This window comes from Carassius gibelio, chromosome B4, assembly GCF_023724105.1.
Source record: "Carassius gibelio isolate Cgi1373 ecotype wild population from Czech Republic chromosome B4, carGib1.2-hapl.c, whole genome shotgun sequence".
Taxonomy (NCBI): domain Eukaryota; kingdom Metazoa; phylum Chordata; class Actinopteri; order Cypriniformes; family Cyprinidae; genus Carassius; species Carassius gibelio.
In genome coordinates this window covers 7,491,045-7,504,653 of record NC_068399.1, presented here as the reverse complement: position 1 = coordinate 7,504,653, position 13,609 = coordinate 7,491,045, and the positions used below count along the sequence as shown (strand labels likewise).

At 35.8% G+C, this 13,609-nt stretch overlaps 2 long non-coding RNA genes across 2 annotated transcripts in view; both read left to right on the top strand.

Moving 5' to 3' along the window:
- Nucleotides 1-216: 216 nt before the first annotated feature.
- Nucleotides 217-837, top strand: LOC127956130 (uncharacterized). The gene is made up of 2 exons (XR_008153496.1): nucleotides 217-252; nucleotides 345-837. It is a non-coding gene; the product is annotated as an uncharacterized LOC127956130 (long non-coding RNA).
- A 9,564-nt stretch (nucleotides 838-10,401) lies between these two features.
- The window catches only part of LOC127956124 (uncharacterized), a 24,229-nt gene continuing 21,021 nt past the window's right edge, over nucleotides 10,402-13,609 (top strand). The window contains exons 1-2 of the long non-coding RNA XR_008153490.1: nucleotides 10,402-11,312; nucleotides 11,871-11,957. This is a non-coding gene — a long non-coding RNA (uncharacterized LOC127956124). The remainder of the gene's footprint in view (nucleotides 11,313-11,870; nucleotides 11,958-13,609) is intronic.

Below are 13,609 nucleotides of genomic sequence, written 5' to 3'. Positions count from 1 at the left end.
CTAATGGAGCCCTCTTCACCGGAAAAATAAATTCAGCTATCAAAGGATTTGAGTAAGTATACTACATAAATACATTTAAAAAATCTATGTAAATCTAAAGTTGCTGTTTTCTTTAATTATTATTGTAATTTCAAACTGAGTTATTACAGCAATTTTCTGATTCTTGATTTCTGTGCCTTCGAAGAGCTTTTGCGGTGGAAAAGGGCCTGCAAGACCAAAAAAAAAAGGCAAAACCTTAAACAAAAATATAAAGTAAGCTAATTTTTTTACTTTTAATACAGAAATGAAATCACACTGTGGTATCAGAGTGACAGCTTTTGTATTGTTTTTGTGCATTTTTATAGGATCTGAAATGTCCGCAGACTGGCGTGGGCACTGAGGATGGAGAGAGCGTCCACAGCAGCATCCTGGAGATGGTATGGTGCGCTATGGATGAGGCAATAGGGAGCAGACCATCCATCACTCCACCTGTCCTTGTTGCCTCATCTGGTCAAGATGTTGCTTTGGCCTCTTCTTCCTCGTTAAGCCCAGCCCCAGCAAGAAAAATAACAAGAAAAATTGAGGATTTGATGAAAGAGATTGTGGAGAGGGAAGCAGCTGAGAGGGAGGAAAGAAGATGGAGAGAAATGGAGGAGAAAGAAGACCGTCGAGAACGAGAAAGACAGAAAGAGGAGAGACGAGAAAGAGAATCTAGAGAGAGAGAAGACCGATGTCGCCAGGAAACGTGCGAGAAAGAGGAAAGGAGAGACAGGGAGGCAAAGGAAAGGGAGGAAAGATTTCTTCGCCTCCTTGAAATTCTTTTAAAAAAAATAAGACCAATAAATTATGTAACAAATGCATCTTCTGGTCATTAATACATTTGGTTTGGGTTTGTGTAAAAAACAAAAAAAAAGCATATTTTTAAATATTTTATAGATATACATAGTACTATGCAAAAATTATAGGCCACCCATTTCTTTTTTAATCTATTAAACAGGTTTAAAAAAATAATTATATATGGTCATTATAGCAGTTCTAAAACATGAAATAGTTGCTTAAGACTTTAGTACAACTCGTTTATATGTGTCAATAAAATATAATTCTACACATTCACAGTACAATATTAACAGACATTATGTGATAATTATAATTTATAAAATGAATTCACATTTATAAGTTAATTTAAATATAAAGTGATTATTTTGTGAATGTGTGTGGTATAATGCACAGACACACAAAACATACTTTTAAAACAATCCTTGTATTATTGTCTTATCTGGCTTCTGAATGCAAACAGAACTCATACAGGGATATTCAAGTCAGGTCATGTAGGGCTACTACAACCTTGCAGGGGTTAGTTCCAACACACCTGTTTGTAAATTTCAAGTGGTGTGTTATTAATTGGTTTGATTATATTGTTCAGGTGTGTTCAATTAGGGGAAGGAAAACTCAACAGGACAATGGCCCTCTATGACCCAAGTTGAACTTCAGACTTTTTACACAAACCAAACCACCTTACATGTTGCAATAACTACACATAGTAACAGTGATTAAAGGGTTAGTTCACTCAAACATATAAATTCAGTCTGTATTTAATTAATTACTACTTAAACAGCAGCTGAATTAAGCTTTGTGCCTAAGACACTTTTAAAAAGGCTGTACTGAAATATTTGACATTTATTTATATTTATGCATTTGGCTGATATTTTTATCCAAAGTGACAAAGTGACAGTGTTTTTATTACAGGGACTCCCCAATCCCCTTGGAGTAAAGAGCCTTGCTCAAGGACAAACTGGTGATTGCAAACCGGCAACCGTCTGCTTAGTTACAGGTCCAGTTTTTTTTTGCGCTTTTTTGAAGCTTTGATTGTGTTTACAGTGTGCAATATAACGTGTTCATGTTTCGCATGTAAAAAAACACAGTATTCAGACAGTATTTCACACAATTCACCTATGAAAAACCTGTTTTAGTGACGTCATTACTGCAGGAACGTGAGGGATGTAGTCCAAACGGGTCGTTTTTTGTAGGCGAATTCTGTTAAATAAAATATCTCGCTTGGCATTGAACTTTGAGCTTTAGAATTTTACAGATATTATTTATACTCTAACAACAACACTACACACTAACTGAAGTTTAAAACATAGGATCACGAAGAAGGGGACCTTTAACCCCTTTACGTGCAAACATCGCTGACGGCCCCAGTTTATTATTGTTTCACTTTCACAACATGTTAAACATCGCTGTCTTACTTGATCTGGACAAACTGTGCATCAATTGAAAGTTTAAAGACTCTAGCTTCGATATTTGACCAATATTTTGATAAAATATTGTTGCAGTGACAGATATTTAGTGATTTATGTCAGGAGTGCAAAATAATAAATCCGTATTATGCCACATTTTGAATAGAAATTCACCACTCACTCATATTCAGTCAATAAGGATTTATAGACCAAAGATGCATATCTGCGGAGATATATGGATATATTTACTGATGTTTACTTCATATTTCTTCAGACAGAATCATCATTTCTATTCATTTTCCACGGATTTACGCGATCTGATGATAAACAGCCTCTCCCAGCGATCTGTGTATGTGTTTGCTATGTTGTCAGCTCGTGCTGTGTGTCACTCAGACTCCGATTGGGCCTTCCCAACGTCAATATTAGAGTGTCATAACCGGACACCGCCACATCGTGTCACATGCTTCCTGCACACTTCCTGGTAGTTATCTGGCCAAAACAACACTGAAACACCTCTGTACACACGAAATATCCGAATAATAAACCCGCGATTACGATAGTAAAGCTTGGTATGAGATTTTCTTGAGATCGGGGGCGTTTTTATAAAAAAAATCGAAAATGTACATCGGAAATGCTAACTTGTGCAGCGATGAAAAAGGCTACAAATAACATATTTTACAACAGTAAACGACCAAATTCGACCCCTGATCGCTAAAGGAAGTTATTATAAACACTCGATCGGGGTTTAAAGTGAGTTTTGAGTAAAAGTGTACTAATAATTTCATAAATTGTATGATGTAGCTTGATGCTAATGTTAGCGCCAATGCTACTAAAAGCAGGTGCTTTTCTTCTTCAGAATGCATTTTTGTCTCAATAATACACGTAAGGTCGTAAGAAAATGTTTTGTTGTATTTTTATAGTAAGACTTTTGATAAATAAGGGCTAAATGCAAAGAGAGAATGAAGTGAGATCGCTGCTTTGTTGCTTTGTAAAGCCTGAAAAACCACAATAAAGGCTAATAAAGGTGGAATAAAAACAAAAGAATAATGATAAAAGAATAATGAGGATAATTTTCACAACCAAACACACACAAAATACACAGAAGAGTTTACATGTGAGATCTTACAGAGATGACAAGGGCCATAAATCAATCTGATTAGCCTTCTCTAAAAACACACATGACATGGCCTTAGAAAATATTTCATAAAATTCACAGTTTTACAGATTCGATTATGACATTTTTTATGAAGTTTTGGAAGACTTGTGGCCTTAGCTACATACACTGTGTTTTCAAACTCATATCCTACATTAACAATTTTAAAAATACATTTAAAAAATATTTATTTAATATTTTTATTTTTGTTTTTATGTTTGAGCTTACATATCTCTATTATCATAACAGTCTGAGTGATTCTGATTCCTGAACAGTAAACTTTGAAGTGTCAGCTTTGTGGACAAATGTTGATTATGTATCTAGTCAGAAAGAATCATGAGCAGAAAACTTTTTATTTTGGGTATGTCATTTCTGTCTCCATGCCAAAAAAGGGGGGTTACTAGTAAGGGGTTAAATGGTTTTGCCCACTACACCACAAAAGTGATAACACTACAAAACAAATTAGCATGTACTTGTAAACTATGCAAGAAATGGACAACATGAAGTGTAAATTCGTTGATTTTTGTAATATTTTACGGGTAGTCATGCTCATGGAGAGCTGCCACACAAATGTTTGGAGCAGACACAGCTGCAGCAAGATTGTCCGGCACATGTTCTCTCACTCTTGCCTGAGGGTTTTGAGGTTCAGGGGGGCCGTCATCATAGTCTTCCTCATTCTCTGCCTCAACAATGCCCCCATTGAGAAGAGCGAGATTGTGAAGCACAGCGCAGCATGCAACAACCTCAGGCACAAAGGCAGGGCTGATCTCTAAGGCCTTGAAGAAAATGCAGTGCCAGCGTGTCTTCATCATCACGAAAGCTCTCTCAATGATGTTTCGGGCACGGGAGTGCTTGCTGTTAAAACGAGCCTGTAGAGGGTTCTGTAGAGGCTCTCAGTATGGGGTGATGAGGCAAATGGGTGCACTCAGACAATGATAGCCACCATCCCCGAGGATGCACTTCCCTGGTGGTGGGTACAGGTTGGCAGTATACACAGGGCTGTTCCTCAGCACCCTGGCATCATGCACAGACCCAGGATATCCCACAAAAATGTCAATAAATTTCCCTCGGTGATCAGTGATGGCCTGGAGTTAAATGGTGTGAAACAGTTCCTTTTGTTGTAACAGTGGGAGTTATTTACCGGCAGTTTCATGCGGATATGACCGCCGTCTATTGCACCAACTGCCCTGCTGAAAGATGGTGACCCAGCCAGCTGTGCAAATCTTGCTTCCACTGCCTCCAGGTCATCACCAGTCGCAAAAGAAGTCACCCTCCACAAAATTTCAATTATTGCTTTGGTCACTTTGGTCACTGGACTTGGGGATATTAAAGGTCTGTGACACGACCCTGTAGGATGCTGCATGAGCCAGCCAGTAGAGAAACACAAGCACCTCGATATCCCTGTCCCACTCATGGTCAGATTCCTGTCTGAGTGCAGCAACGATAGACCTGATGGATGGCAAAGACAGGCGAAGGTGGGCACGGTGGTCAGCTGCTTCATCCAAATAAAAATCGCATTCATACTCAACGATATTTGGCCGTAGACCACGTACTCTTTTAACGCTCATTAAGTAGGTACTTACTGAAGTTAACTACCTACTACCTACTCAATAAGTATGCTATTTCGGACGTAGCCACTGTATAGTTGGGATTCTGATTAAAACAGTGTAACTGGGGCCTCTGAAAACACTGCTTGTGAATAATTTGTAAATATTGCAAACTTTCATCTGAATACATTAAGTTTTTAATAAATAGACTTGTGCACTTTGTTTCCAACCCCACTGTTATTGAACTGTAAAGTGAAAATATTGTATGTGATTTTGTTTTGCATTCAGTTTTCAGTTAAAGATATTTAACAAGCTGATATTTTTTACTTACTACAGAAAGTGCACGAGTGGGACAGAGAGGAGGGGACTGCATCAGAAAGGACCTAGAGCTGGGACACTTTCAAGGATCACCCGAAGCACAACCACACTATATGCACGAGGCTGTTGGTTCTGACATTTTATCAGAGTTTGAAGAAGCATTTAATATTTTAAGTAGAAATGTATTACATTGAAGTTGGGGTTTTTCAAATTTAGGGCCACTTCTGGCTGTCGACAAAAATCAAGACGGGTCACTTGCTCCTATACTCTTTTTATCATGGATTCTGTTTCAGGTTCTATTCTCAAACAGTTCAACATTTTCACTGCACAAATGAACACCTCTCTTGTAATGAGACACATTAGTAAAACATGTTTTCACATAAACTATAGTTTTTCCCAAAAAGACCCAACTTGTTTCAGTATAAAAAAAAAAGTACAATGGGTTTCTAAGTACGAGGGATTCTCTTACAAGTGCAAAATATGCAAGGATTATTTTTATTTTTTAGTCTTTAAATATTGTATTTGGGTTGTACTTCTACAGGTTTTTAACAATCTGTAGAAGAATCAACAATCAACAGGCTACATGATATGATGTGCAACTTCTAAACACTCTCACTTAGGGATGTTTTTTCGTTTTGGAAACAATACTCAACCTGTGTCCAGTAATTTACTAATGCAGTAGTAAAAGGTATCGGTGGAATAAGTTGAATACATAAAAGGCTGAAGGTAGGATAATTGCTGAACATGACATCTTAGCCAAAAGCCTTACATTATGAAGAGATGCCATTTTTAATATGTTTAATGTTAGTAGAGATGAAATATCCTGTTTGTTTGTTTATTTGAACAAGTAAATAAAATAAAAAATACAAATAAAAAATTATATACATACAGGCATGCAAACGTATATAATTAAAATAACAACCAAATTATGTCATGTACTTCCCAGCACAATCTTTCCATATTATTGTAACCAATTCAAATTAGAAAATTGTCATGTTCAAAAGGAGTAGGAAGAAGCTCATAAACTTTTCAGGTCCTACCCCATTTCTCTATTTTTATCCTTCAATTAAATACAAAACAATTTGATGCTTCACTTATATATACACATCTTTACATACATCCTATATCTACCTACCTTCTGTTCACATAAACCAGATATATTTTAAACACATAAAATATATCATATTAATTCATTTGGCTAAAATGATCAGTGCTTAATTAGACTGGTTTTAGTTTACCATTGATTAGGTGGAAACCGTTCAAACGTACTGGCTGCGGGGATCAGTGGGCGTGGCTCATTATACTCCCAGCTAACAGGGAACGTTCCCACAACATTCACTAACGTTCTTTAAAAGTTGTGTAAATGTTAGTACAAAACTTTATTGAAATAATGTTTTTGGAACGTTCTTATAACGTTGTTAATGTTCTTGTAAGGTCGCTAGAAAACGTTCTTAGAACAACGTTCTCAGAACGTCTTTAGGACGTTATTTGTACTTGATGAATGTTCTTATAAGGTTGCTAGAAAACGTTCTTAGGACAACGTTCTTGGAACGTCTTTAGGATGTTATCTGTCCTTGATGAATGTTCTTCTAAGGTTGACAGAAAACGTTCTTAGAACAACGTTCTTGGAACGTCTTTAGGACGTTATCTGTCCTTGATGAATGTTCTTCTAAGGTTGACAGAAAACGTTCTTAGAACAGCGTTCTCGGAACGTCTTTAGGACGTTATTTGTACTTGATGAATGTTCTTATAAGGTCGCTAGAAAACGTTCTTAGAACAACGTTCTTGGAACGTCTTTAGGACGTTATCTGTACTTGATGAATGTTCTTATAAGGTGGCTAGAAAACGTTCTAAGAACAACGTTCTTGGAACGTCTTCAGGACGTTATTTGTACTTGATGAATGTTCTTATAAGGTCGCTAGAAAACGTTCTTAGAACAACGTTCTTGGAACGTCTTTAGAACGTTATCTGTACTTGATGAATGTTCTTCTAAGGTTGACAGAAAACGTTCTTAGAACAACGTTCTCGGAATGTCTTTAGGACGTTATCTGTACTTGATGGATGTTCTTATAAGGTCTCTAGAAAACGTTCTTAGACCAATGTTCCCGGAATGTCTTTAGGACGTTATCTGTACTTGATGAATGTTCTTAGAAGGTTGACAGAAAACGTTCTTAGAACAACGTTCTCGGAACGTCTTTAGGACATTATTTGTACTTGATGAATGTTCTAATAAGGTCGCTAGAAAACGTTCTTAGAACAACGTTCTTGGAACGTCTTTTGGACGTTATCTGTACTTGATGGATGTTCTTCTAAGGTTGACAGAAAACGTTCTTAGACCAATGTTCCTGGAACGTCTTTAGGACGTTATCTGTACTTGATGAATGTTCTTATAAGGTGGCTAGAAAACATTCTAAGAACAACGTTCTTGGAACGTCTTCAGGACGTTATCTGTCCTTGATGAATGTTCTTCTAAGGTTGACAGAAAACGTTCTTAGAACAGCGTTCTCGGAACGTCTTTAGGGCGTTATTTGTACTTGATGAATGTTCTTATAGATCGCTAGAAAACTTTCTTAGAACAACGTTCTTGGAACGTCTTTAGGACGTTATCTGTACTTGATGAATATTCTTCTAAGGTTGACAGAAAACGTTCTTAGAACAGCGTTCTCGGAACGTCTTTAGGACGTTATTTGTACTTGATGAATGTTCTTCTAAGGTTGACAGAAAACGTACTTAGACCAATGTTCCCGGAACGTCTTTAGGACGTTATCTGTCCTTGATGAATGTTCTTCTAAGGTTGACAGAAAACATTCTTAGAACAACGTTCTCGGAACGTCTTTAGGACGTTATCTGTACTTGATGGACGTTCTTATAAGGTCTCTAGAAAACGTTCTTAGACCAATGTTCCCGGAACGTCTTTAGGACGTTATCTGTCCTTGATGAATGTTCTTCTAAAGTTGACAGAAAACGTTCTTAGAACAACGTTCTCGGAATGTCTTTAGGACGTTATCTGTACTTGATGGATGTTCTTATAAGGTCTCTAGAAAACGTTCTTAGACCAATGTTCCCGGAATGTCTTTAGGACGTTATCTGTACTTGATGAATGTTCTTAGAAGGTTGACAGTAAACATTATTAGAACAACATTCTCGGAACGTCTTTAGGACATTATCTGTACTTGATGAATGTTCTTATAGGGTCACTAGAAAACGTTCTTAGAACAACGTTATCTGAATGTCTTTAGGACGTTATCTGTCCTTGATGAATGTTCTTATAGATCGCTAGAAAACGTTCTTAGAACAACGTTCTTGGAACGTCTTTAGGACGTTATCTGTACTTGATGAATATTCTTCTAAGGTTGACAGAAAACGTTCTTAGAACAGCGTTCTCGGAACGTCTTTAGGACGTTATTTGTACTTGATGAATGTTCTTCTAAGGTTGACAGAAAACGTACTTAGACCAATGTTCCCGGAACGTCTATAGGACGTTATCTGTCCTTGATGAATGTTCTTCTAAGGTTGACAGAAAACATTCTTAGAACAACGTTCTCGGAACGTCTTTAGGATGTTATCTGTACTTGATGGACGTTCTTATAAGGTCTCTAGAAAACGTTCTTAGACCAATGTTCCCGGAACGTCTTTAGGACGTTATCTGTCCTTGATGAATGTTCTTCTAAAGTTGACAGAAAACGTTCTTAGAACAACGTTCTCGGAATGTCTTTAGGACGTTATCTGTACTTGATGGATGTTCTTATAAGGTCTCTAGAAAACGTTCTTAGACCAATGTTCCCGGAATGTCTTTAGGACGTTATCTGTACTTGATGAATGTTCTTAGAAGGTTGACAGAAAACGTTCTTAGACCAACGTTCCCGGAATGTCTTTAGGACGTTATCTGTACTTGATGAATGTTCTTAGAAGGTTGACAGAAAACGTTCTTAGACCAATGTTCCCGGAACGTCTTTAGGACGTTATCTGTCCTTGATGAATGTTCTTCTAAAGTTGACAGAAAACGTTCTTAGAACAACGTTCTCGGAATGTCTTTAGGACGTTATCTGTACTTGATGGATGTTCTTATAAGGTCTCTAGAAAACGTTCTTAGACCAATGTTCCCGGAACGTCTTTAGGACGTTATCTGTCCTTGATGAATGTTCTTCTAAAGTTGACAGAAAACGTTCTTAGAACAACGTTCTCGGAATGTCTTTAGGACGTTATCTGTACTTGATGGATGTTCTTATAAGGTCTCTAGAAAACGTTCTTAGACCAATGTTCCCGGAATGTCTTCAGGACGTTATCTGTACTTGATGAATGTTCTTAGAAGGTTGACAGTAAACATTATTAGAACAACATTCTCGGAACGTCTTTAGGACATTATCTGTACTTGATGAATGTTCTTATAGGGTCACTAGAAAACGTTCTTAGAACAACGTTATCTGAATGTCTTTAGGACGTTATCTGTACTTGATGAATGTTCTTATAACGTTGTTAATGTTCTTGTAAGGTTGATAGATAATGTTCTTAGCACAATGATATCTGAACATCTTTAAGACGTTATTTGTACTCAATTTTCTCAGTGTTGAGAGAAAACAATTTTAGAACAATATTCTTAGAGCTTTCAATTTTATTAATGTAATTTCTAAATTAATTAATTGATAAATGTTGTTATGGTGTTATCCTAAAATATTATGATAACAGCATGTCCTTATATTTTCAGGTTATTATGAACGTTATCATAATGTTGAGAGAAACTTCTTTCTTATAGGCTATATAAAACATGAATATAATACAATGGAATACATTAGGATAGAAAAATAAATGTATTTAAATATGAAACTACAACCTTGAGTATGTGGTGGCTAATCGCCTGAATGTAATTTATAATTATTAATTATATATCTTTTTGAATTTATTGAAGTCACTTCGGGGTATTACGTGAATGGCATACACTGTAAGTGTAAGTGAAATTTGCCAATTGAAGTTAATTAATTTAACTCAAAAATGTAAAAGATTATTTCATCTTAATTTGTGATTTGAACTCAAAAGCTATTTAGGTTAAGCAGAACTCAAGCTAAAACAAATACATATTAATTTATTGAATCTACCATACAATCTATTCTTTTTAAGTATAAATGGCTGACCACAAAATATTTAAAAGAATAATGAACATAATTCGTGTTTTTAAACAGAGTAAAAAAGTAATTATTTTACTCGACAAAATAATATCCGTGTGTTTTTCAAAAACCGCGCGCATTTTTCAGTCAGTCACGTCACGTGCACTCCGCTCATCCACACTGGACCGCGCTCACTCACTCGCTGATGGGACCACAGCAGGATTAACGTTATTCGCGAGACACGACGCGGTCATGGTAAAAAATACAGGTACGTTAACATTAAGCATTTCGAGCTTCTTTAATCCCATTTAAAGCACTCTAAAGTCAACTTTATCTGAAAATTAACAAGCTTAATTATCAAAATGTGTGCAACTCTAGCTAAGGTTAGCACAGGAGCAAGGTGATAACGCACCATTAAGTTATATCAAAGTTATCAACGGTGTTAAGTGTTAAATATGCAGTGGCATACACAACAGTTCGTCATTGGTAAATTAAGAAGTATTTTTGTGGTTTATCACATTACACAGCGTATGACGAGTCCCGCAAAGTGTAACGTTATTTTGAAAATAATGTTACCGTTAGAGAGACGCTGATCTCTAACCGTCACTCCCTACACAGATCTGAAGCGAGGTAAAGCGAACACACATTCACTGCATTAAAACATTTTAACCTTTGTGTTCAGTGTTACTGAATATCTGTAGGTTTCATCTAGATTGTCCCATCTGATGCTGATCAAGTTTACTAAATCCGCCGAATGTTTAACAAAAGGGCTGAAGAGCGTTTATAATGGCTGTTTAACGTTAGTTCACATTTTACAGTTATTTGCTCCTCACGTTGTCTTATTTAAAATACATACTAACAAATTGCTGTCATACTTTGAAATCAATGTTTTTAGTGCAAAGGCAGAGAGTGAAGGTGTGGTGGTATTGGCAGCAAGAAGGCTGCAATAATATGGGTCTGAAATGAAGTACCGGTAAGTACTATTTACATTAAACAAATTGATGGGCTTTAGTGTTGTACCAGATGTAATTTGTCCCGTTAAAAACAGTTACTTAAATACATCGTACTTTTGTTTTTATTGTTTGATGATTTGCTATTAATGCAGATGTAATGGTGACCAGAAATGACCAGCAGCACAAATGTTAAGTCTTCTGAAGCAATTCTATACTTTTGTTTTATAAGTTTTATATTTCTAATCCAATTGAATATTAGATTAATCAAATCATTAATACACAGATGAAAAATAACACAACTCAACTAAAGTCCAACAAGAATGACATCATGACATCTAAGAACCAGTCATGTTTGATTAAGATTAGGGCTTGGCAATATGTGAAAAAATCTTGATATTGGCAAATTTTTTATGATATTCAATATATATTTAATATAATATATATATAGATAATATAAATTTAATTCCTATAAGTAATTCCACATTGGCATGTTTTAACACATGATTATAAAAATAAGCTGTCCATAAATGTTACTTAATTGTGAGTTAAATTTCTCTAATTTTGTGTTTTGTCTTCAGGAACATTATCAGTCATTCAAGCTATGATATCCTGGCAGATCTACTTCCTGAAAAGAAGACTCAGCAGATCTTTTCAAGACACACTAGGTAGGACACAGTTCAGGACAACTTTATATTTACTTGGCAACATTTTTCTGAAATCAGCAGAAATTACTGAATAGTTGATCTAGGGATGTTCATTTTAACCGGTTAACCGTTAGCCAACCGTTAAGGATTTTGACAAAATTAAATTACAAAGTAATTTATAAAAATATTTTAAAAGATTTGCTGCATAGTTAAAATATGCTACTTGTATAATTTTTATTTTATTTTTATTTTTTGAGAGAAAAAAAAAACACAAGTCACTTATTTAATTCAGAAATAGGCCTAAAGGCTATTTTAGTTCCCCTCACTCCCCAACAAATCATTTCAATTAAATGTATTTATTCAACACAAATTAAAATGTTTCCATATTCACAATGTATTTGAATAAATAATATTTATTATGTACTTAGTTTGCATTCTATTTAGGGATGTGCATTTCAAGCAAAAGTAATAATCGATAATCGCTTTGTATTATTCGATTAGTGGTCAATAATCGCCCCCCCCCCCTCCTGCGCATGCACCCACACATGCATAAACACACACAAACATAAAAAGAGAGAGAGGGAGAGAGACTATTCAGGCTTTCAGTCTGTATGATAACAAACTGTTGAATATATAAGAGAAAGGTCTATCCTAACCCAAGCCAATTGATGGTTGTATGATTGCTAAAGCATATTAATATAAATCCGAATGATGGCAATTAATAACATAACAGTCCGTCTATTATCAACTGTTCACAAGGTTGTAAGAGCCTATGACATTTCTGTTTTTTAAAATGAGCATGAACATTCATAGCATTTTTAAATTAAGTTTACAGATTAATGCTGTGTTCACACCAAACGCGAATAGAGCGTCAAATTCGCGTCTAACGCGCCTAGTTTGCCACTTGACAATTTTGAGATCATTCGCGGTTGAAATTAACTTCACAACAGACGCGAATTCGCGTCATGGGGGGGGCTTCTGCCAGCTGAGTTCACGCAGCATTTTCAACCGCCATTTTTATTCGGATAATTTTCAAAATATAACTGTTATTGTGTCATGAAATGTAGTTTTAAAAGTATTTCAGGCGAGAATGTAGTTGTTTTAAACTCAAATATGCGGTTTATTTATAATGACAGCGTCTATTTAAAAAATGTGTTTCGCCGATCTCGGAGATGAGCTCCATGCGATCAGCGGGAGCTCCGTCATCATGTATCCGCCGAGAGTAGCCTTACCTCGGCTAGATCTTCTGACATTTGCCACTGGCTCTGATGTGTCTTTAGTGGTTCAAGATAAAATATAATTAGTTTGGGGTAAAATGAAACGTTTCTTATCTTTGGCCTATATTCAATTTATCTATTAATATGTTTTTTATATATATATATATATATATATATATATATATATATATATATATATATATATATATATATATATATATAGGTCATTTTTATTCCTGTCTCTATAGAAATATGAACTTTTGTCATATAGCTCCGGTTGACTGCTCACTGACAACATATGTCGTTCCTCCTTGTTGAATAAGTGGAGAAGGGTATTCCTGCACAACCGGAGGCTGCAGGAACATACTGTTGAATGAGTGACTCCTAGCAGTCTCCTGATTGGTTAACGCGGCGCGAATTGACGCCAAAGTTCAAATTTTTCAACTCAAAATGCAC